The sequence below is a fragment of the Dioscorea cayenensis genome, chromosome 20 (genome assembly GCF_009730915.1).
Source record: "Dioscorea cayenensis subsp. rotundata cultivar TDr96_F1 chromosome 20, TDr96_F1_v2_PseudoChromosome.rev07_lg8_w22 25.fasta, whole genome shotgun sequence".
In the NCBI taxonomy this organism is placed as follows: domain Eukaryota; kingdom Viridiplantae; phylum Streptophyta; class Magnoliopsida; order Dioscoreales; family Dioscoreaceae; genus Dioscorea; species Dioscorea cayenensis.
This window is the reverse complement of record NC_052490.1, coordinates 9,475,113-9,497,446: the sequence shown is the minus strand read 5'-3', so window position 1 is coordinate 9,497,446 and position 22,334 is coordinate 9,475,113. Positions and strand designations below refer to the sequence as shown.

Genomic DNA, 22,334 nt, shown 5'->3' with positions numbered 1-22,334 from the left:
GATACGGACAGAGTTAGCTGAGGCTCATACAGAGATTGTTGAGATTAGGGCTGCGCAAGTTACTAAGTACACAGAATTCATGGCATATTTCGATACACTACAGCAGATCTTAGAGCGAGATGTCGCCTCATCATTTGTCTTGCGACCGAGGTCTCCTCAGGCCCCATCAGCTCCTCCAGCATTTTCCTCATCACCTATACCAGCACAGGTGGACCCACCATGTACTTCCTCATCACCAGCAGCAGCAGAGGACCCAGAGCATGACACTGACATTTGATTTTATTTCCATTTCCTTACTTTTATGCACTTTATTTTGGACTTGTTCACTCAGAAAGGACTCTCTTTCTGAGTTTATTTTCATTTTGCATCTCGAGTTGTATTCATTGTTCTATCTTTTATATACTCGAGTTATTTTGTTTTTATTGAGCTTCACTGAATCCCCTCTTGTATGCGCGCAGATGGTCTTGCCATCTTGGGAATTGAGACTTTGTCATGGGCACGGCCAAAGTGCTTCGGCACTTGGCCGTGTGAGCTACACAACCCGTTGGAACACTACTCCCAAGGATTTAGCTTCATTAAACGCAAAACTAGGAGTCAGGGGAGTACTGTTTTGATTGCGTCTCCCACATATATTCTTGATTGATATGCATTATGAGTGAGCTTGCATGTGTACATTGGGGACAATGTACAACTTAAGTGTGGGGTGGGGGGAGTTTCATAGTGCAGACATCTTTTCTATTGTTCTTGATTGATATACATGCTCACATAGCCAATGGCGGTTCACCTTAGTTGCATTGATTGTATTCTTGAGTTTAGAAGAATTTTCAACATTGAATGTTTTCATGCTCTGGTTTTATTTGAATTTCAAGGAATTTTTGCCTGATTTACATTCATTGCACTACTCACTTTTTAAACTCTTTTGGAAACTCACGTTCGATGTTAAAGGGACTAGTTATAGTTGTTTCTTATGTTAAATTCTGAAAAATAAAGAGAAGGAACAAAATAGTTTTCTTGTTTATTGGGCATTTTGGGTGGAAAGAGCTACCACCTATGAAGTATGAAGCTACTCTCATAAGTCGGATACTAGTTATGACCTAATGAGAGAAAGAGCTATCTCATACGATGAGTGAAAGCTACCACTCCGGTAGAAAGAGCTACCACCTCAAAAGTGTGAAAGCCACCTTAGCGGCCGCTTGGGAAAGGGCTACCTTAGAGAATGTGTGAAGCTACTATCATCTTTGAAATTAGTGTTGCTTTCTTGTTGTAGATAAATAAGTCCCTTATACTTAGAGCTTTGAGAAGTATACTTTGGGTTGACTTGAGTGAGTCCACACACTTTCACGATTTCGGGTTTGTTGTCCTTTTTTATTCAAGTTTTTAGGTAGAGCTTCGATTTTTCATGTTTAATATTGAAATTTCCCTTACTTGTAGAATACTCTTTTTGTATACTTTCGTGAACCTAAGGCCAAGTACTTCCAATATTTCCTTCATCTGTGCACAAAATATTTAATTTTTTCTTGAGGACAAGCAAAAGCTAAAGTGTGGAGGAGTTTGATACTGCAGCAGAGAAATACAGCAAAACACTGTAGAAGCACTGTTCACAGCCGCCGAGAAAACTGCAGAACAGAGAATCCACACAGGCGTGTGGAAATTCCACACGCCCATGTAAAAAATCCACAAGGCGTCCACAGGGCGTGTGGATCCCTGATTCCAGCCCTATTTAAAGCCGATTCAGCCCCGATTTTAGCATTCTTTTCTCGATTTTTTCCCTAACTAGAGAGTGGCCTTCGGCTAGGGTTTTGAGAGGTACTGGCTAGGGTTTTGGAGAGGTTCTACGGCTCCGACATCGCACGTCGTTTGGAAGATGGTTATTGGGAGAGCTTTCGTCGGCATCGATCCGGCGAGGTGTATCCTAGGCCGGGCGAATGACTCTTTGCGACGAGTAGAGGACTCTCCACAAGACCATCGACATGACTATCGAGGGGGTTTTCTATGGATTCATTGCTTTTACATTCTATTTCTTTGATTGTAATTAGCTCTATGGAGAGCTAAACCCCTAGTGGGTACTTGGGTATTTGTGAACCCTAGGATGTATTCGCTTCATTGAATCTCTTTATTATGCTTTCAATTAATTGATGTTTATTGTGAGTTCCAACCTTGAATGCTTGATTGTTTGAATACTCCCCTAGAGTGACACTAGGGTTGAGAGTTCTTGTTGGTAACCTTGTGAGTGAGTGACACACCATGAGTGTTAGACACACATGTTGGAGGAGCCTGAGGGGTAAAGGGTCTCATAATGAATGGTAAGGCGGTGTCGTGCTCAAGTAGCTGTTGCAGAATATCAAGACACACCATCATCTCTGTGTGCTGCACGAACTGTGTCGGGCGAACCTTTAGCACATACACCCTGTCTCTATAGCGTCTGGTCATGCCCATCATACGCATGGTCTCTAAGCCGAGGGGTGCAGGAATAATCGTCTTCTCAGCCCCTCTAATCGCTCTAGTAGACCCATCTCGACGATGAGTCTAGTGATGTATGGGCCCAAGAAGATCACCCTGATCCTGGTATACTCCCATACTCTGCTACGATGTGTCCTAGATGGATCAACGTGCTATGAACCATCGAATAGAGATATACATTAGCTCTTCCCGGCTCAGGACTCCAGTACTATCACCATGGCCGTTCACCGACCTACTCTGAATGTTGTGCAAGTACCGGTAAGCAGGTCAAGAAAGGCTCGTGGCCCTGGACACTCCGAGCTCATATTATCCCTATCCACACAATGCTCTGTATGCGCGCTACGGTGTCAAAGCACCAGGGTAATCTATTAGTAGCTGCTCGTATTCCCGCGTTATAGTGAAGCTCTCCGTGTATATTCCTAATCTGACTGAGAACTGCATGATGCTCATACTATTATGGTGTCCAAATGCTCAAAACTGTATGACATCGACGCTGTCAAATCTCCTATACGATTGATTGCTTCACCGCAAGTGTACGTGATCGCCAAGTAATACCTCACGTGAAGATACGAGGATCATATTCCACGGGGCTAAGGATCTCCTATTACTCTTTCTCGAGCTATTATCTAGCCTAAGATCTCAAGTTATGAGTTTTGACACACGTACGAATATGCGTGTAAACCGCAAGTGCATGGGTGTCGAAGTAATAATTATCCCGGTGAGTGGGTAGTCGAATCCACAGGGAACAGGGCTACTAGTACTAACTTCTTCTCTGCTTTCTAGCCTAATGATAAATGGAAAGGTGTTATGGTGATCTAATGTGTGAAGAAATGAATACCGAAGACGAATATGCAAGGGAGAAATGGAGGGAGATCTCAATCAGTAAAAGTGGGATATTCGGGCAATGCTCCCCCTAGGATTCAGGTATTAGGTACCGAATAAGCAAAGTGTTTCTATGAAGAGTAAGTTAAGTCGTGGAAATCCAAATATAATAGGATCCGGCCTCCCGATCACCGATACTAGTCCCCTACGAGGTCCCGGTGGAGAAATCGCTCAATCTTAACACCTCACACCATATATGACCGGAAAGCACTCTAGGGATTCCAAGAGGTGTATCCGATTGCTAAAGATTGATCCAACCCTAATTCCGGGCGAAGGATCCTAACCCCCTACAAGGTCCCGGTAGAGAAATCTCTTAATCTCACTCCTCACACCAAATATGGTTGCATAGAGCTTAGGGAACGGAGATAGAATACACCAATCGGAGGGGAAAGGGAATGCTCACTATCTAATGACTTGCCCTCTCAACCCTCTTCAATCTTGAGATTCTAACCCTAATGGAGACCTCTCTCTCACCAAGGTAACAAATCATGCAAACCAAATAACCAAAAGATCAATAAGGCAAGCAAGCATTAGACAATCAAGATTAAAACTTAATCAAACTCGGATTAAATAGAAACACTAAGCAAATCCACAAAAGATGAGAATCCTAAGGTTCACATGCCCAAATACCCTCTAGGGTTTTAGCTCTCCATGGAGCAACATACAAAACACACCATCAATGAATGAAAGTACATTAAAACCATAGAAATAAACCCCCTTATATATGAACTGATGGCCTTGATGGAGAGCTTCGACGTCTTGAAGGACCCACTCCGAAGCTAGGTTCACCGGTGGCTTCCTTGATGCTATGACGGAGGAAGAATCGATCAAAGTTGGTGACGAAGCGCCTCCAAAGCCGCAAAGACCTCCTCTCCAAACCCTAGCCGTCTCACCCCTCAAGAGCCGCACAAAAAATGAGAAAGAAAAGGGCAAAACGGCTATTTATAGGCCTTAGACCGCGTCTGCCACGTGCCCCCACGCACCCGTGTGGATTTTCCACGTGGCCGCGTGGGCTGCAGGAATTTCCACCCGGGCGCGTGGAATTTCTGAACACTCTTCTCTTGAGGCCACATGTCCATGTGGTAGGCTATAGAACTTTTCACAGCCGACATATCTTTGAGAGGTCTTGCAATCTTCCCAAAGAGAAGGAACATGAAGATGTGACTTCCTTTGTGCCCTTCCAACTAGTGAATTGACTTGAATCTTCTTGGAAGTTGGCACACATCTCCATGTTTATGAACTCCTCTCGTGTCTTGGTCCTTGAATTTAACAAGAACTCCCAACATTATGTCTTTATAGCCTATCTTTGCTTCCTTTTTACTCTTCAAGGCATTCACAACCTATATGCATAAAAGAACACCAAATACACAATATGAGACATAAACCATGGTAAAAATGATGCTCAATGTATGTAAAACTTATATAAAAATATGTCTACTCAAGCACTTATCAGGTTTTACTCTACTAACAGTAATTAAAGCTAAAACGAGATTAGGACCAAATTAGAGAGAACAAGCAATAAGCAAGCAAGAAAATCAATGAGATGCAAAGGCCTATGGATGAGGATCTCCTTGAGGGGTTATCATACAACATGGATGATGATCTAAAGATGCAAGGGTAAAATGGACCATGAGATTCCAAGATTAGAACAACCCCAATTTCTCGGCGATTGAACCCTAATCCCATACGAACATAGATAGGAATTTCTTCCAAATCCACATTCCTACGATTGCATTGAGTACAAGGAAATCTCACATAGGATTAAACCTACTCTTCTTCGGATTAAACCTACATGGAGGGCTACCAAACACCCGATTTCTCGGTGTGATGATACAAGCATCCCCTTTTAATCCATTCATGACCTAATACATGCGAGCAAGTTACATCTACATGCATCATTCATAAAAGAGCTACGGATTTCTCCTTAGTGTAGCACTTAGCATGAAAACAATGGATTAAATCTCAAAATTACCCAAGCATGCAATTAAGAAGTTATCATCCAACATACATGATAAAACCCCCAAGGTTCACCAACACCCGGTGGCCTTGGGGGTCTAGTGTGTCATCATCCCATAACAAGCAATTCAAACAAATAGAACATGAAACAAAAGCATAAATGACACTCCCTAGATGAAATGGTGAAGGAGAAGATGAAGAATGTGCCGAATGACGCTTTCTCCGCCAAAGGAGTGCCAAATGACGCTTCCTCTAGCCGCGGGTCTCCTTCCTTCAAATCGTGGTAAATCTCCCCTTGAATGATGTTGCCTTCTTGCCTTGTGAGTCTTGGACCTTGGGCTTGAATGATCTTCTAGCTTCCTTGTCCTTCTTCTCCTTCCCAAGGTTGCCCAAAATCTCCCAAGTGGTCTCCCCAAAATCAGCCAAGAAAAGGTCCAGCCAAAAAGTCCTTGTTCTGCCCTAAAAGTTGGTATTGACTCAAAAACCCTAGATTCGCGATCCATAGGGGGTGCTTACGGCCCCCATACTGGGTAGTATGGAAATCTGGGCAAACACTCCAAATCATTCCGCTGCTACATTGCATATGGCCCCCATACTGGGTAGCATGGGGGTAGTATGAAATTCTTGTTTTCTTCTCTTTTCGCCCAAATAATATCTTCTTGTTCTCCATGGCTTTCTTATGCCCTACAAAGCAAATAAAAGATGATTAAGCGCAAAACGGGCATTAAACCTCACAAAATACATGCAAAGTAAATACGATATATACATGAAAACATCTACATTTAGACACTTATCAAATATCCCCACACTTAAGCATTGCTTGTCCCCAAGAAATCAACTCATGAAAAACAAAGAGACTGAGAAGTGGCTAAATGCATTACCTCTGGCATCAAGTAAATATAAGACTCCAAAAGCAATGGACAATGATACATAGATGTTGAGTCATAGTCAATAAGCATAATAAAAATATCCTGTCTCACCCCTTATATGTCTGTGCCGTGTAAGTGAATCTTATATCTCATATGCCCTAATCTGCTCTAGCCTAAGGACTTCAATCACTACAGCTCTAGATGCTAATCACTCCACTTACAAAGAATACTAAGTTTTAAACTACTAAGTGCTACTTCAATGGCCAAGTAAGATCCTTCTAAATCTATAGGTCGAAACTAAATCCACTTTCATCTCAAAAAAACCTTTGGTAGGTACTCACATAGATCACTAGAGTTTTTTTATTTTCATTTCATCATTCATTTCTTTTTCTTTTTCCAGATCCGACTAACGTAGACTGCACCAACATCATTTTTGAAATCTTTTCCGGAGGGTGCACATGATAGTTAGGCACAAGAGCCACCCAACTACTCGATTACAGTCCACATAGACGCATTCATGCTTCAATAGCAGAGGAATACTGACATAGACTCATTTTTTTTTCATTTTGTTTTGTTTTCTTTTTCATTCATTTCATTTTTTTTTACAATTACCCTATATCACATCTTCAGAGTACTCTACATGCACAAAACTAGGATTAGCTCAACAAGACTTAGAAGTTCTTAAGAGTCCATTGAAGGATAGAACTTAATGTTCTAAGGCCAAGTACTCAAAGTAGTGTGTAACGCATACAAGAGAGTTAGAGAGTAGTAACATTGGCTATTCCCAGGGCATCGACAAAAAATTCAGTGCACATGACAATACTAGGGGTAAAACATGATTCAAAAAAGCATAGAAACAAGTAACTCACATCAATCATTAGTCCAAGCTAAAAGAATCTTACAAGAATGAACAAAGCCATCATAGGTAACACTAGCATGTAGCAAATGATCCTAATACATGAAATACACCCATCCCCACACTTAGTGTTGTACATTGCCCTCAATGTACACTAATTATGAAAAACATGCAAGATGAAGCAATGCAAATAATAAAGGAGGGTGAAAACGAACTCCCCAGTTCAACTTGTGTTCGTCGTGAGGTAGGACGTGAGAAAATGTGTGGTGAGCAAGACATGTCTCGTCCGACCTCCATTAAAACCAAGAAAGCTCACCAAATTCTCTTAATGCCCTGCGAGGCAAAAAGGGGACATCATCATTCCATAAAGATTTAAAAAGAATACAAGCACAAAGGAGAAACTAGAAAGTAGTCAACGAAACACAAAGATGAAAATAAACTAAAGTTCGACAACACAAGTCGATAGTGTAGAACCATGCCAACTTAACAAAATACAAAACAAAGCAAGCAAAAGTAAACAATATTTGTACAAGCTCCAACAAGTTGCTACTCATCATAATCTGGTGCTGGTGGTGGTGGCATGGCGGTAGAAGAAGTGGCCATAGTGTGCGAGGATGAACCACAGTAGGAGGTGAGGAAACGTTGAAGATCTGCCTCGAGCCGGCGCTGTCCCTTAATGATCTGCTGAAGTTGGCCACAAATCTCACGCTGCTCCTGACGCACAGCCTAAACCTCGCCATCAATCCCCCTCAGTCTTATGTCAAAGTCAGGTAAAGATGTAGCGCCGGGGGTAGGAGCAGGTGCGACCTCAGCGTCTAACTCTTTGTGCTCAGTCTGTCACTAACTAGACTCACCAGTGGCCTGGTGGCGTGTGGGTCGGCCATGTGCGATCACTAAGCCTATCGCCCATATATTGGTTGGTCCGAGGGGTACTGTACCTGCTACAACGGTTATGCCTCGCGTCTGCTCAAGTAAACCCATGCCACGGATCAATCTACTCACATAGGGCCCAATAAATATAGCTCCCAATCGTGTATACAAGCCCTGGAGAAGAAATGCATCGGCGACAAGGTGGCCAAGGTGAGTAGGCGTCACTCGAAGATGCCATACATCGTATAAATATCGGCTTGAGTCACAACCCCCTTGCTATCGGTCTGGTCCCAAATAGATCAAGCAATCAAAGCATGAATGAATCTGTGTGTCGGGTCAATCATGCGTGATTGATCATCCGTAAGTGTACGGGATCGCCATGTAATACCCTGTGAGTGACACAGGGGTCGTAGTATTCCACAGGGCCAAGGAAGTATTATGACTCACTCTTCACCTATTATCTAGCCTACAATTCTTTGTATGAAGAACAAATGAAATAAAATAAAATAAACTAACTAATCTATGGCCGGGTAACTAGCACACAAATGTAAATAAACAAGGGAGCATCAAGCATGAGAAGGCAGTGTTTGGACAAGGAATCCACCTAGGGTTGTCATTAAGTCCCGAACTAGGATTAGTTAAAGATGCATTGATGATAATTGAGACGAAGAGACCTCGTGAGTAGATTAGCCTCAATCTCTCGGTGACAAACCCATGATGTGGGAGTTTGACTTTTTCTTTACTTTGCTTATGTTTTGCCTCTTGAGTTTAACTTGTTGTTTAAGTATTTTGAGTGTTCTTTTGTGTTAGGAACTTAGTTAAGGTTTTTGGGAGGTTTATAAAGTGGGAGAGAGTCGTTTTGGAGGTCAACCTGAAAGCCTCACGGTTTCCATGCGGGCGCATGGAAGCCCGTGAGGGTTTCTGGTAAAAATTCGATTTTTGTTGGGCTGAATTGGACCAACCTGAAAGCCTCACGGCCTCCATGCGGGCGCATGGAGCCCGTGAAGATTTCAGAAGTGGTCTCAAAGTTGTCTCACGAGCCTTGGCATATATATTGGCCTTCTTGGACCTTCTAGGACATTCCGGCCTTCTTGGACCTTCTAGGACATTCCTAACTTCTTTTTCTCTCCTTCTTCCTTCTCCTCTGATTTTCTTCATTTTTCTCTCTTCAAACGTCTCATCTTTGATCACCAAACAAAAGAAGAAGTGGAAATCTCATCTCCTTACAAGAAGAAGAGTTCGATTAAGGCATAGAGAAGATTATCGGTGAGTTAGGCTACATCAACTTCCTCCTTTTCTCTCCTCTCATCCTTGTTGTGATTCTTTGAAATTTTTGTGAGAAATCTTAATTATTGAAGTGATTTAAAGATTAGAATCATTTTAAGGTTGTATAACCATGATTTGGTGAGGAAATGAGAAACATCTTGCACCTCAAGGTTCGGGTTACTGTAGCACCGAACCAAGTTAAAGTCCTTTTGTTCTTTTTGCTGATTTTGAGGATTTTAAAGGTTTCATTCTTGTTATATCTTCTTATTAGAGTGCTTGGAAAAAACTCTAGAAGCAATTTACTCCTATTTTTAAGCACATTTTCCTTTTTTTAATTGGTTGTAGAATTGTTGTTGAATCTTGCTTTTTGTTGGTTGTTTAACGGCTTCTAGGAGGAGAAGCTTCAAGCAAAGGAAAAGAGATTACGGACAAGTAACCTTGGAGGGTGTTAGCTTGCCAAGTTTGTGAGTGGGATTTACTAAATTATGGACTATAAATCATGCATGCTTATAATACTAAATTTGCTTATTTACTGAAGGATAAACTCCTTGTTGCCAATAAAACTCTTGAAATATTTTCAGTGTGATTTTAGAAATCATGATGAACTATAATTTGGCTTTTTCCATGATTATTGGAAAGATTCAATATATTATTTGTGATCTAGAAAAACCCTATATTTTTATAATATATGATTTCAAGTTTTTGTGTTTTCACGGGACTTGATGTTTTTTTGTTAGGGATGTTCATAAAAAGCTTATGCAAAACCAAAAATGATTTCATTGTGATGATGATACATTTGAACTATATTTTCAAAGAAGGTTTTTTTGTATGATATTCTTGATGAAATTGGTTTCATTGGAATTATTTTTGAGCAAGTCATTCACTCTTGGGATGAGACTATTATTTGTGAATATTTGTGATCTCATGGTTAGACTTTTGCTTTCCTTTTGGTATGTATATTAAGCCTAAGGGCCAGAATGATATTTATCCATATTAATGACTCTTGTTCATTAATTGTAAATATAGTCCTGAATAAGGACACTTTTTATGTTGTTATAAATCTTGGGATTTTGCTATGCAAACACCCGTGGGGTCTTGAACATATCCATGGAAATGGTGGGCTACGGCCTTCATGTTCTTGACGGGGTGGTTTTGATGGTGACAGGGGGAAACCCCAATACTTACTGCAGTGAGAGTGTGGATGGTTTCCACGGGCCGACCTGTCTAGAGGTGGCGTGGAATACTGTCAAACCGGTTATGCCATTTCAGGTGGGAGCGTAGAGCCCTGACTTGGATATAGTTGGGTTGTTCGGAGTCACCACACGAACTTCCCAGCGGCCAACGCCAAGATATGCGCATCTTGGTGGCTCCTGACCTAACCGCGGCCACGGTTAGCGAGGGAGGGTTTTCGAGGCTATTTAAAATATATTTGTTTATTTTAATCGATGATTTATACATTTTTGAATTATGAGTTACTAAGCCAAAGTATAAACTTGGATTTCTTACTCATATGGATTTTGAGATGATTTAAAAGAGTTTTATCGAGCATTTCATTGTTGTAAATTTTATATCTTAATTTATACTTGACAGTCAAAGTATATTGAATATTTTGAGGAGTTGAAATATATTTTTTTTTACCTTTTACTTTAATATATTATGTATGGGATATAGCTCCATGTTTAGCCACTCACTGAGTAACCTAGTTACTCATCCCCTCTTTATTTTTCCCTCCCCCAGGTGACAGCACAGCAGCGGGATAGCAGCGTGAAGTGCTTGGCAGAGTAGTTTGTATTTTCTTAAGCTGTGTATGAAGCTTATATATTTTGGCATGTAGTTGATGGATCCACTAGGATATTACCAACCCTAATATTAATATGTATCTTTCTTCTTTGATACTTTTATATATGTTGGTTAGCTTTATGTTGTGTATGAGATGTATACTCTCTAAGTGAATGGTTGTTGTCATGGTTTAAATTAAAGTGATGGGTTGTGTAGGAACATTTGGGTATATTGGATTGCTAGAATGTTTATTATTGTTATAGTTGTTTTGTACAGGAAACAGGTTAGCCTTACGGTGATCTAGGGGTGAGTTAGTGTTGGACCTCCCTTGGGTTATCGTGGCGGTATGTCATGAGTGGGACCCGCGAGACGGGGCGTGACATACTTTAGTGGTATCAGAGCCCTGGTTTAGAGTTTAGGTGTAGATTTAGACAGTATAATCTAGATCTAGAGTTAGTTTCTCGATTGGGTCAAAAGTCTGATCTTTTTTTGTCTATGTTACTAGTGGATCCAAGAAGAGTCTGCATATAGCCTTGGTGCATATTGTGGATTTCTAAAAAGATGTCGTATGTTTTTCATTTCGATGAAGATGCCGACTACATGATCACGCTCGCCGTGGAAGAGTTAATTCCCTGCTGTTGCTACACAAGAGCTCGAGAGGTGGAAGGCGAGGAGAACCAACCCCGCCCCCATCTCCATCGCCACCTAGGCAGGAGGCCAGTTCAAGGCATGATCCTGCAGTGGCAGTTTCTGTGCATGCCCCGGAGGTTCAGGGAGCTACTCCTGTGCCTGCTTCTATCCCAACTCCTGAGGCATTAGAAGCCTTTAGGTCTCATTGGGCTACCAAGGAGAGGCAGCCTACCTACCAGGAGTACCAGGACTTCTTAGACTATTGGAGGATTTTTTGGGAGGCATGGGCTCGGACTACCCGGATACCCTACGGCACACAGACACTCGCACCACCACAGGCCCCAGTGGTTCATTCTATCCCAGGAGAGGCCAGTGGACCAAGTCAGGCCTTAGTTTTGTCCAAGCTGCTAAAAGAAGCTCGACAACTTGGATGTGGTTCTTTTGATGGCACTAGTGATGCCATGATTGCTAAAGAATGGGTCAAGCGGGCAATTGCTACCTTTGATGACATGAGTTTAGGTGGTGAGATGAGACTCAGGGTTGCTACTAGGCTGTTGCAGGGCAGAGCTCGAATTTGGTGGGAAAGTTTGAAGAGTAGATCATTTGGGCGAGGTTACATGGTCGATTTTCTGCGTGGAATTTGATGAAGAATATTACACCGGTTTCACCGTGATCGGAAGAGGCATGAGTTTATGAGGGCTGGTTCGAGGGAAATAAAGACGATTCTGAGAATATGAGACAGAATTGAAAGATTTGGCTAATTTTGTTCCAGAGTTAGCACCTACTGAGGAAGTTCTCTGCTCTAAATTTGAAGTTGGTTTGAATTTGGGTATTAGAGAAAAGAATAGATGATACAAGCAAGCAAAGTTTTAAGGAGATAGTACAATCGACTTTGAGGCGGAGCGAGTTGGTTAGAGAAGGCAAGAGAGTTCGAGAGAACATAGCTAAGAGAAGAAGCTTGGAGGCGGGGACATGCCATCCAAGAAGAGTAGGAGTGAGGGTTCCTCCAAGGGCACTCGCTCCAGGGCCCCACTAGACCTCCACTATCTCGAGTGGTGATCGCCGAGACTTACGTTCGATAGCACTCCTAGTGTCGAGGCCCGGAAGCTAGTAGCAGTGCAAGAATTGTGGAAAGCCGCATAAAGGGACGGTGTCGGACACCTCGCAAGTGCTTCCATTACGGTCAAAGACCCGGGACATTTGAGGTCAGCATGTCCAGAGTTGGGACGGGGCGGATCTACACCATCATCTCAGGACCGTCCTAGCCAGTTCAGAGGTTCTCAGCCAGTAGCATCTTCCCCAGTTACTACCAAGTCGGGAGCTGCTAGCAACACTTCACAGCCAGGTGCCCATCGACCTCAGACCAGAGCTCACACCCGAGTGTTTGCCATGACCGAGGAAGAGGCTGAGTTTAGGCCTAATGTGATCACAGGTACACTATCCATCTTCCAGCATGATGCTTTTGCATTGATTGATTCTGGGTCAGAGCGTTCTTTTGTTAGTACTGCATTTGCATGTCACATGAATAGTGACCCTTCCCCTTGGGTGGTGAGTTAGTGATACAAACTCCTTTAGGTGAAGAGGTAGTAAGGAGTTTGGTGTCAGTGGAGTGTCGAGTGCTAATTAATGGAGTTGTCTTGAAGGCGGACTTAATACCTTTGGAGATCAAAAGATTTTTGATGCTATTCTTGGCATGGATTGGTTGGATAGACATCATGCTTCCATTGATTGCTTCAAGAAGGAAGTTTCTTTTCCTGTGTCTCCAGGACCCGCAGTGGTGTTAAAGGGTGTGAGAAGGATTTTGCCTTCATGTTTAATTTCATCCATGGAAGCTAGAAGATTGTTGGGCAAGGGTTGCCCAATGATTTTTGAGCTCATGTGGTAGATACAAAGAGTTAAGGAGCCGACTTTTAGAAGAGATGCCCGATGGTGAGTGAGTTTCAGGGATGTTTTTCACGAAGACTTACCGAGTTTACCACCGATAGAGAAATGGAGTTTGCTATAGATTTACTACACGTGCACGGCTCTATTTCTATACCACCTTATCGGATGGCACCAGAGAGAGCTAAGAGAATTGAAGACTCAATTGCAAGATCTTGTAGACAAGGGTTTTATTCGACCAAGTGTATCACCTTGGGGTGCACCCGATTCTCTTTGTAAAGAAGAAGGATGGATCTTTGAGGTTGTGCATAGATTACGAGGCAATTAAATCGGGTGACAATCAAGAACAAGTACCCATTGCCAAGGATTGATGATTTATTTGATCAATTGAAGGGAGCAAAGGTGTTCTCTAAAATTGATTTGCGGTGCTGGGTATCATCGGTTGAAGATTAAGTCGGGAGGATGTCCCAAAGACGACTTTTTCGGACCCGTTATGGCCATTATGAGTTTTTGGTGATGGCATTTGGTTTGACTAATGCTCCTGCAGCTTTTATGGATTTGATGAACAGGGTGTTCGGGACCTTATTTAGACAAGTTTGTCATTGTGTTTTATTGATGATATTTTTGGTCTATTCACCTTCAAATGAGGGAGCATGCTCTACATCTTAGGATTGTTTTGCAAAACTCTTCGGGAGAAGAAATTATATGCTAAATTCTCCAAGTGCGAGTTTTGGCTTTATGAAGTTGGATTTCTTGGGACATGTGGTTTCGGGGAGAAGGGATATTTGTGGATCCAAAGAAAGTTGAAGCCATTGTAAAGTGGGAAAGGCGAAGAATGTTACTGAAGTTCGAAAGTTTTTCTTGGACTTGCGGGTTATTATAGAAGATTTGTGGAAGGATTTTCTTCAATTGCCTTGCCATTATCAAAGTTAACTCGTAAGGAAGTGAAGTTTTTCTTGGAATGATGAGTGTGAAAAGAGCTTTCAAACATTGAAGGACCGCTTGACATCGACTCGAGTGCTTACTTTGCCGAGAAAGTGGGAAAAGAGTTTGTAGTCTACAGTGATGCTTCTCTGCAAGGTTTAGGTTGTGTGTTGATGCAAGAGGGAAAAAGTTGTGGCCTATGCCTCTAGGCGAGTTAAAAGCGAGCATGAGTTGAATTATCCCACCCATGATTTGGAGTTAGCGACGGTGGTCTTTTTCTTTAAAAGATTTGGAGGCATTATCTTTTTGGAGAAACGTGTCGGATTTTTACAGACCATAAAAGCTTGAAGTATCTTTTTACTCAGAAGGAATTGAACTTGAGGCAGCGACGATGGTTGGAATTAATAAAAGGATTATGATTTGATCATAGAATATCATCCGGGAAAAAGCAAATGTGGTTGCTCGATGCTTTGAGTAGGAAGTCTACTTCGAGTATCTTCTTTGAGGGTGTCCTATGTGCAACTTCTTTCAGACAATGAAGTGCTTGAGATTAGACCTTAACATTGAAGATACTTGGAGCATTAGTAGCCACTTCATAGTAAGACCATCACCGTTGGATCGTATTAAGGAGCTTCAGGGTAATGATGAAAAAGTTGATACAAGAGATGCGAGAGGTTACATACGGAAGAGACTAGTGAGTTCGGGATCGAGAGAAGATGGAATCCTAGAGTTTCGAGGACGTGTTTGTGTTCCGGCAGATTTAGAGCTCAAGAAAGCTATTTTGGAAGAAGCTCATTCTTCAGCTTATGCAGTTCATCCTGGAAGTACCAAGATGTACAGAACAATCAAGGAGAATTATTGGTGGCCGGGGAATGAAGAAAGAGATAGCGAGTTTGTGGCTAAGTGCCTAGTGTGCCAACAAGTCAAGGCGAGCATCAAAGACCTTGAGATTGTTGCAACCTCTTCCAATCCCGGAATGGAAGTGGGAGCATATAACGATGGATTTTTGTGCTAGGGTTTACCACGAACAACTCGAGGTTTTTGATGCGAGTGTGGGTGATAGTGGATAGATTGACAAAGTCAGCACATTTCTTAGCAGTGCATACTAAGTATTCCTTGGAGAAATTGGCAAAGTTGTACATAGATGAGATAGTGAAATTGCATGGAGTACCAGTTTCGATAGTTTCAGATCGAGACCCTAGATTTACCTCTCGTTTTTGGCCAAGATTTCAGGAGGCTCTAGGTACAACTTTAAAGTTTAGATCTTGCTTATCATCCTCGAGACGGATGGTCAATCGAGAAAGAACCATTCAGACCCTTGAAGACATGTTAAGAGCTTGTGTTATAGATTTTCAAGGAAGTTGGGATCAACACCTAGCATTGGTGTAATTTGCCTACAATAATAGCTTTCAAGCAAGCATTGGTATGGCTCCATACGAAGCCTTGTATGGAAGGAAGTGTAGGACTCCTCTTTGTTGGGATGAAGTGGGAGAAAGGAAGCTTCAAAGTGTGGAATTAATTCACCAAACTATTGAGAAAGTGAAAGTGATTAGAGATAGATTGAAAGTAGCTCAGGATAGGCAAAAGAGTTATGCTAACAATCGAAGGAGATTCTTGGAGTTTGAAGTTGGTGATAGAGTATTTTTGAAAATTTCTCTATGGAAAGGGGTAATTCGGTTTCGAGGTAGGGGAAAGTTGAATCCCCGATATATAGGTCCATTTTTTGATTCTAGAGAATTGGACTGGTAGCCTCATCGATTAGAATTACCACCGAGTTGGAAAAAGATTCACAATGTGTTTCATGTCTCCGTGTTAAAGAAGGATATCCCTGACTCTTCTCATTGTCTTGAAACACCACCAGTGGAGTTAAGAGAAGATTTGACGTTTGAGGTGCAATCGGTGAAGATTTTTGGATCACCAAGTGAAAAAAATCTTCGAAGAAAGAACATACCTATGGTAAAAAGTACTTTGGAGGAATGATGTGGTAGAAGAAATAACTTGGGAACCAGAAGGAGCAATGAAGAGTAAAATATCCCTTGTTGTTTTGAAACTAGAGGTATGCTAAATTTCGAGGCCGAAATTTCTTTAAGGGGGGTAGGATGTGGGAGTTTGACTTTTTCTTTACTTTGCTTATGTTTTGCCTCTTGAGTTTAACTTGTTGTTTAAGTATTTTTGAGTGTTCTTTTGTGTTAGGAACTTAGTTAAGGTTTTTTTGGGGAGGTTTATAAAGTGGGAGAGAGTCGTTTTTGGAGGTCAATCTGAAAGCCTCCACGGTTTCCATGCGGGCGCATGGAAGCCCGTGAGGGTTTCTCGTAAAAATCGATTTTTTTGTTGGGCTGAATTGGACCAACCTGAAAGCCTCACGGCCTCCATGCGGGCGCATGGAGCCCATGAAGATTTCAGAAGTGGTCTCAAAGTTGTCTCACGAGCCTTGGCATATATATTGGCCTTCTTGGACCTTCTAGGACATTCCGGCCTTCTTGGACCTTCTAGGACATTCCTAACTTCTTTTTCTCTCCTTCTTCCTTCTCCTCTGATTTTTCTTCATTTTTTCTCTCTTCAAACGTCTCATCTTTGATCACCAAACAAAAGAAGAAGTGGAAATCTCATCTCCTTACAAGAAGAAGAGTTCGATTAAGGCATAGAGAAGATTATCGGTGAGTTAGGGCTACATCAACTTCCTCCTTTTCTCTCCTCTCATCCTTGTTGTGATTCTTTGAAATTTTTGTGAGAAATCTTAATTATTGAAGTGATTTAAAGATTAGAATCATTTTTAAGGTTGTAAAAACCATGATTTGGTGAGGAAATGAGAAACATCTTGCACCTCAAGGTTCGGGTTACTGTAGCACCGAACCAAGTTAAAGTCCTTTTGTTCTTTTTGCTGATTTTGAGGATTTTAAAGGTTTCATTCTTGTTATATCTTCTTATTAGAGTGCTTGGAAAACTCTAGAAGCAATTTACTCCTATTTTTAAGCACATTTTCCTTTTTAATTGGTTGTAGAATTGTTGTTGAATCTTGCTTTTTGTTGGTTGTTTAACGGCTTCTAGGAGGAGAAGCTTCAAGCAAAGGAAAAGAGATTACGAGACAAGTAACCTTGGAGGGTGTTAGCTTGCCAAGTTTGTGAGTGGGATTTACTAAATTATGGACTATAAATCATGCATGCTTATAATACTAAATTTGCTTATTTCTGAAGGATAAACTCCTTGTTGCCAATAAAACTCTTGAAATATTTTCAGTGTGATTTTAGAAATCATGATGAACTATAATTTGGCTTTTTCCATGATTATTGGAAAGATTCAATATATTATTTGTGATCTAGAAAACCCTATATTTTTATAATATATGATTTCAAGTTTTTGTGTTTTCACGGGACTTGATGTTTTTGTTGGGATGTTCATAAAAAGCTTATGCAAACAAAAAAATGATTTCATTGTGATGATGATACATTTGAACTATATTTTCAAAGAAGGTTTTTTTGTATGATATTCTTGATGAAATTGGTTTCATTGGAATTATTTTTGAGCAAGTCATTCACTCTTGGGATGAGACTATTATTTGTGAATATTTGTGATCTCATGGTTAGACTTTTGCTTTCCTTTTGGTATGTATATTAAGCCTAAGGGCCAGAATGATATTTATCCATATTAATGACTCTTGTTCATTAATTGTAAATATAGTCCCTGAATAAGGACACTTTTTTTATGTTGTTATAAATCTTGGGATTTTTGCTATGCAAACACCCATTGGGGTCTTGAACATATCCATGGAAATGGTGGGCTACTGGCCTTCATGTTCTTGACGGGGTGGTTTTGATGGTGACGGGGAAACCCCAATACTTACTGCAGTGAGAGTGTGGATGGTTTCCACGGGCCGACTGTCTAGAGGTGGCGTGGAATACTCGTCAAACCGGTTATGCCATTTCGGTGGGAGCGTAGAGCCCCGACTTGGATATAGTTGGGTTGTTCGAGTCACCACACGAACTTCCCAGTGCCAACGCCAAGATATGCGCATCTTGGTGGCTCTCGACCCTAACTGCGCCACGGTTAGCGAGGGAGGGTTTTTGAGGCTATTTAAAAATATATTTGTTTATTTTTTAATCGATGATTTATACATTTTTGAATTATGAGTTACTAAGCCAAAGTATAAACTTGGATTTCTTACTCATATGGATTTTTGAGATGATTTAAAAAGAGTTTTTATCGAGCATTTCATTGTTGTAAATTTTTATATCTTAATTTATACTTGACAGTCAAAGTATATTGAATATTTTGAGGAGTTGAAATATATTTTTTTACCTTTTACTTTAATATATTATGTATGGGATATAGCTCCATGTTTAGCCACTCACCGAGTAACCTAGTTACTCATCCCTCTTTATTTTTTTCCCTCCCCGTGTGACACAGACAAGCAGGGATAGCAGCGTGAAGTGCTTGGCGTAGTAGTTTGTATTTTCTTAAAGTCGTGTATGAAGCTTATATTTTTGGCATGTAGTTGATGGATCCACTAGGATATTACCAACCCCTAATATTAATATGTATCTTTCTTCTTTGATACTTTTTATATATGTTGGTTAGCTTTATGTTGTGTATGAGATGTATACTCTCTAAGTGAATGGTTGTTGTCATGGTTTAAATTAAAGTGATGGGTTGTGTAGGAACATTTGGGTATATTGGATTGCTAGAATGTTTATTATTGTTATAGTTGTTTTTGTACGAGAAACAGGTTAGCCTTACGGTGATCTAGGGGTGAGTTAGTGTTGGACCTCCCTTGGGTTATCGTGGCGGTATGTCATGAGTGGGACCCGCGAGACGGGGCGTGACACATGATCCCATACGAATGTCAAATGGAATCTCTTCCGGATTAACACACCTATGATCAGATTAAGTTCTTGGAGTTCTCTAATAGGAGTAAACCTACTATCCTTCAGCTTAAACCTAGCAATGGAGGGCTACCAACACCCGATCTCTCGGTGTGTAGGCACAAGTATCCCCTTTCAATCTCTCCTAGATCTAGTACACGTGAGTAGGTCACATCTACGCCTACAACTCATAGTAGAATTACGGATCTCTCCATACATGTAATTCTAGACATGAAAGCATGAAAGATTGAATCTCAAACAACCATCAAAAATCAATGAAGAACAACATTCCAAGTTCATACACAAGATTAGCCCTAGGGTTCATCCAAATCCAAACACAACAATAAGTTAATCCCTCGTGACAAGGGACACTTAAACAACATACAAGGAAAAGAAAGACAATAAAGAAGCAAGAAAACCCCCTCTACATTCTTGAACCCCTTGAATCGATGAAGCCTTGAATGGTGATGCAATGGAGGCTTAGATCTTCACTCCAACTCCTTCTCATATGCTCCTCTCCCTCTTGGTTATGATGCGTGCTCGTTTTCCCCAAGGATCGTTGCCGGAGGATGGCCGGAAGGCCTCAAGATTATGTGGTGGCGGCGGCCCAAGAGGCCAAGAAGAAGTCTCCCCTAAAAGTCTTAAAAGATCCCTAATATACCCTCCAAATGGCCTCCATCCCGAGTGTCATGCCACTCGCTATGGAGATCAACATTGACACTATTTGGGGTAGGCAAACTCCATCAAGTAAATATCTTCTATTATAGCTACAGTGATCATCCCGGGCTCCATACCGGGCACCATTCAGGCCGTATGCCATGATTAGATTCCTGACTCGAAAACTCCCCATGTGCTACAGTGGTAGCTACAGTGGTTTTACTACAATACTTCATCTACAGTCTTTTGCTACATGGAATATGCTACAGTGCTGCGACTTGGTTTATGCACATTAAGCACAAAACGGGCATAAATTCTAATGAAAATACATGCTAGAGATAACAAATACATATACTAAAATATGTACATTTAGACACTTATCAAATATCCTCACACCTAAGCATTTGCTTGTCCCCAAGCAAACACATCATGAAAAACAAAGATAATGATAAGTGGATAAATGTATTACCTCCGGCTCAAATAAATACAAGACTTTACAAGCATTGGAAAATGATAACTAGATGATGAGTTACAAACAGTAAGTACAACAGAAAGATCTTGTCTTACCTCTATATGTCTGTGCCATGTGTGCCAACCTTGTATTTCATCTGCCCTGATCTGGTCTAGCCCACTAACTTCAATCAGTACAGCTCTAGATGCTAATCACTCCACAGGCAAGAGTACTAGGTGTTAAAATACTAAGTGTGACTCCAATGAACAAGTAAGATCCTTCTAAGCTCTAAACTTGAACTAACACCCTATTCTTCTCAAAACCTCTAGTAGGTAGCCAAAAAGATCCCTCGGGTTTTTATTTTCATTTCATTTCTTTTTTCTTTCTTTTTCGAGTTCGACTAACATAGACTGCACCAAAAATCTTTCTGGAGGGTGCACATGCTGGTTAGGCACAAGAGCCACCCAACTACTTGGTTACAGTCTACATAGATGCATTCATGCTTGATTAGCAGAGGAATACTGACATAGACTCATTTTTGTTTTTGACTTCATCCTAGATCATGTCTTCAAACTACTCTACATGCCACAAAACTAGGGCTAGCTCAACAAGACTTAGAAGTTATTAAGAGTTCTTTGAATGAAAGAACTTAACACTCCAAGACCAAATACTTAAAGTTGTGTGTTAAGCAATCAAGAGAGATAAAGTAGTCATGTTGGCTATTCCTAAAGCATCAACACAAGATTCAGTGCACAAGACAATAGTAGAGGTGAAACATGATTCAATAGAGTACAATAACAAATACGTAACTCAAATCAATCACTAATCCATGCAATAAGAGTCTTACAATAATGAACAAGCCATCATGGGTACAGTAGCATGTAAACAATCACCCTAATACATATAATACACCCATCTCCACACATAGTGTTGTACATTGTCCCCAATGTACACTAATCATGAAAAACATAATGATATATACAATGAAAACAAATGAGGAGGGTGGAACGAACTTCCCCGGTTATTCTTGTGCATACGGCGAGATGTGACCCGAACACAAATTATGGAGAGCTATACATGTTCGGTCGGGCTTCCACCAAATGGAAGGAGGGCTCACCAAGCTCCCTTAATGCCCTGTAAGGCATAAAGGGGACTTTATCATTCCACAAAAATTTATAAATAAGAGATGGGGAGTAATCATGCAAACACAAACACAAAAACTAGAAAATAAAAGCTAAATGACAAGGTCCCCTTGCTTATATCCCGTAAGTGCACAGGTTTGTCGAAGTAATAATCCCGGATGAGCGGGGTCCAATCCACAGGGAGTAGGGAGCAAAGACACTTAATTTGATTCTTAGCTATGTGGAGTATCAACAATGATAAGTGTGGAATTGATTCAATTCTCAGAAATTAAAAGCAACAAGTAAGAGAGTAAAAGTAAGGAGGAGGCAAGGCAATCAATAAAGATGGGGTACTCGGATGATGCTTCACCTAGGATAATCGCTTCAAGTGCAAGAACTCTCTATTATGCTTCCTAATCAATGCAATGGTGAGTCGTGGAAATCCTTACACACATAGTCCCAAATCTAAGGTCAACTATGCCTAACTCTATACATGTCCCGAAGGAGAAATCGAACAATCTCAACACCTCGCACTCGCATAGAGTTGCATTGAGTTCTAGGGATTCCATGTGATAAATCTCTTCCTCGATTTAGACCTAACCCTTTGGTCCAGGCGGAAGGTCCCTAGCCACAATTAAGCCCTAGATACTAAGATCACCTCAATGCTTCACTCCATTGCACGCGCAACTAGGCCCCAGCTGAGGTTCATCCCTTAGACCATTCACTCTATTATGGCCACAAAGAACTCGAGGAATGGAGGTAGAATCTATCACGTCGGAGGGAAAAGGGGACGCTGCTGTGCCTCTCGACTCACCCTCTCAAGCCTCTCCAACCTAGCTTTGTCTAACGCTCGTGGTGTGTCACTCACTCACA

General features: G+C 41.2%; 1 long non-coding RNA gene across 1 annotated transcript; it reads left to right on the top strand.

Annotated features, from left to right (window-relative positions):
* The first annotated feature begins 9,074 nt into the window (after window positions 1–9,074).
* Window positions 9,075–11,034, top strand: LOC120251105. Its single transcript, XR_005533353.1, has 3 exons — window positions 9,075–9,159; window positions 9,552–9,623; window positions 10,897–11,034. It is a non-coding gene; the product is annotated as an uncharacterized LOC120251105 (long non-coding RNA).
* Window positions 11,035–22,334: the final 11,300 nt, after the last annotated feature.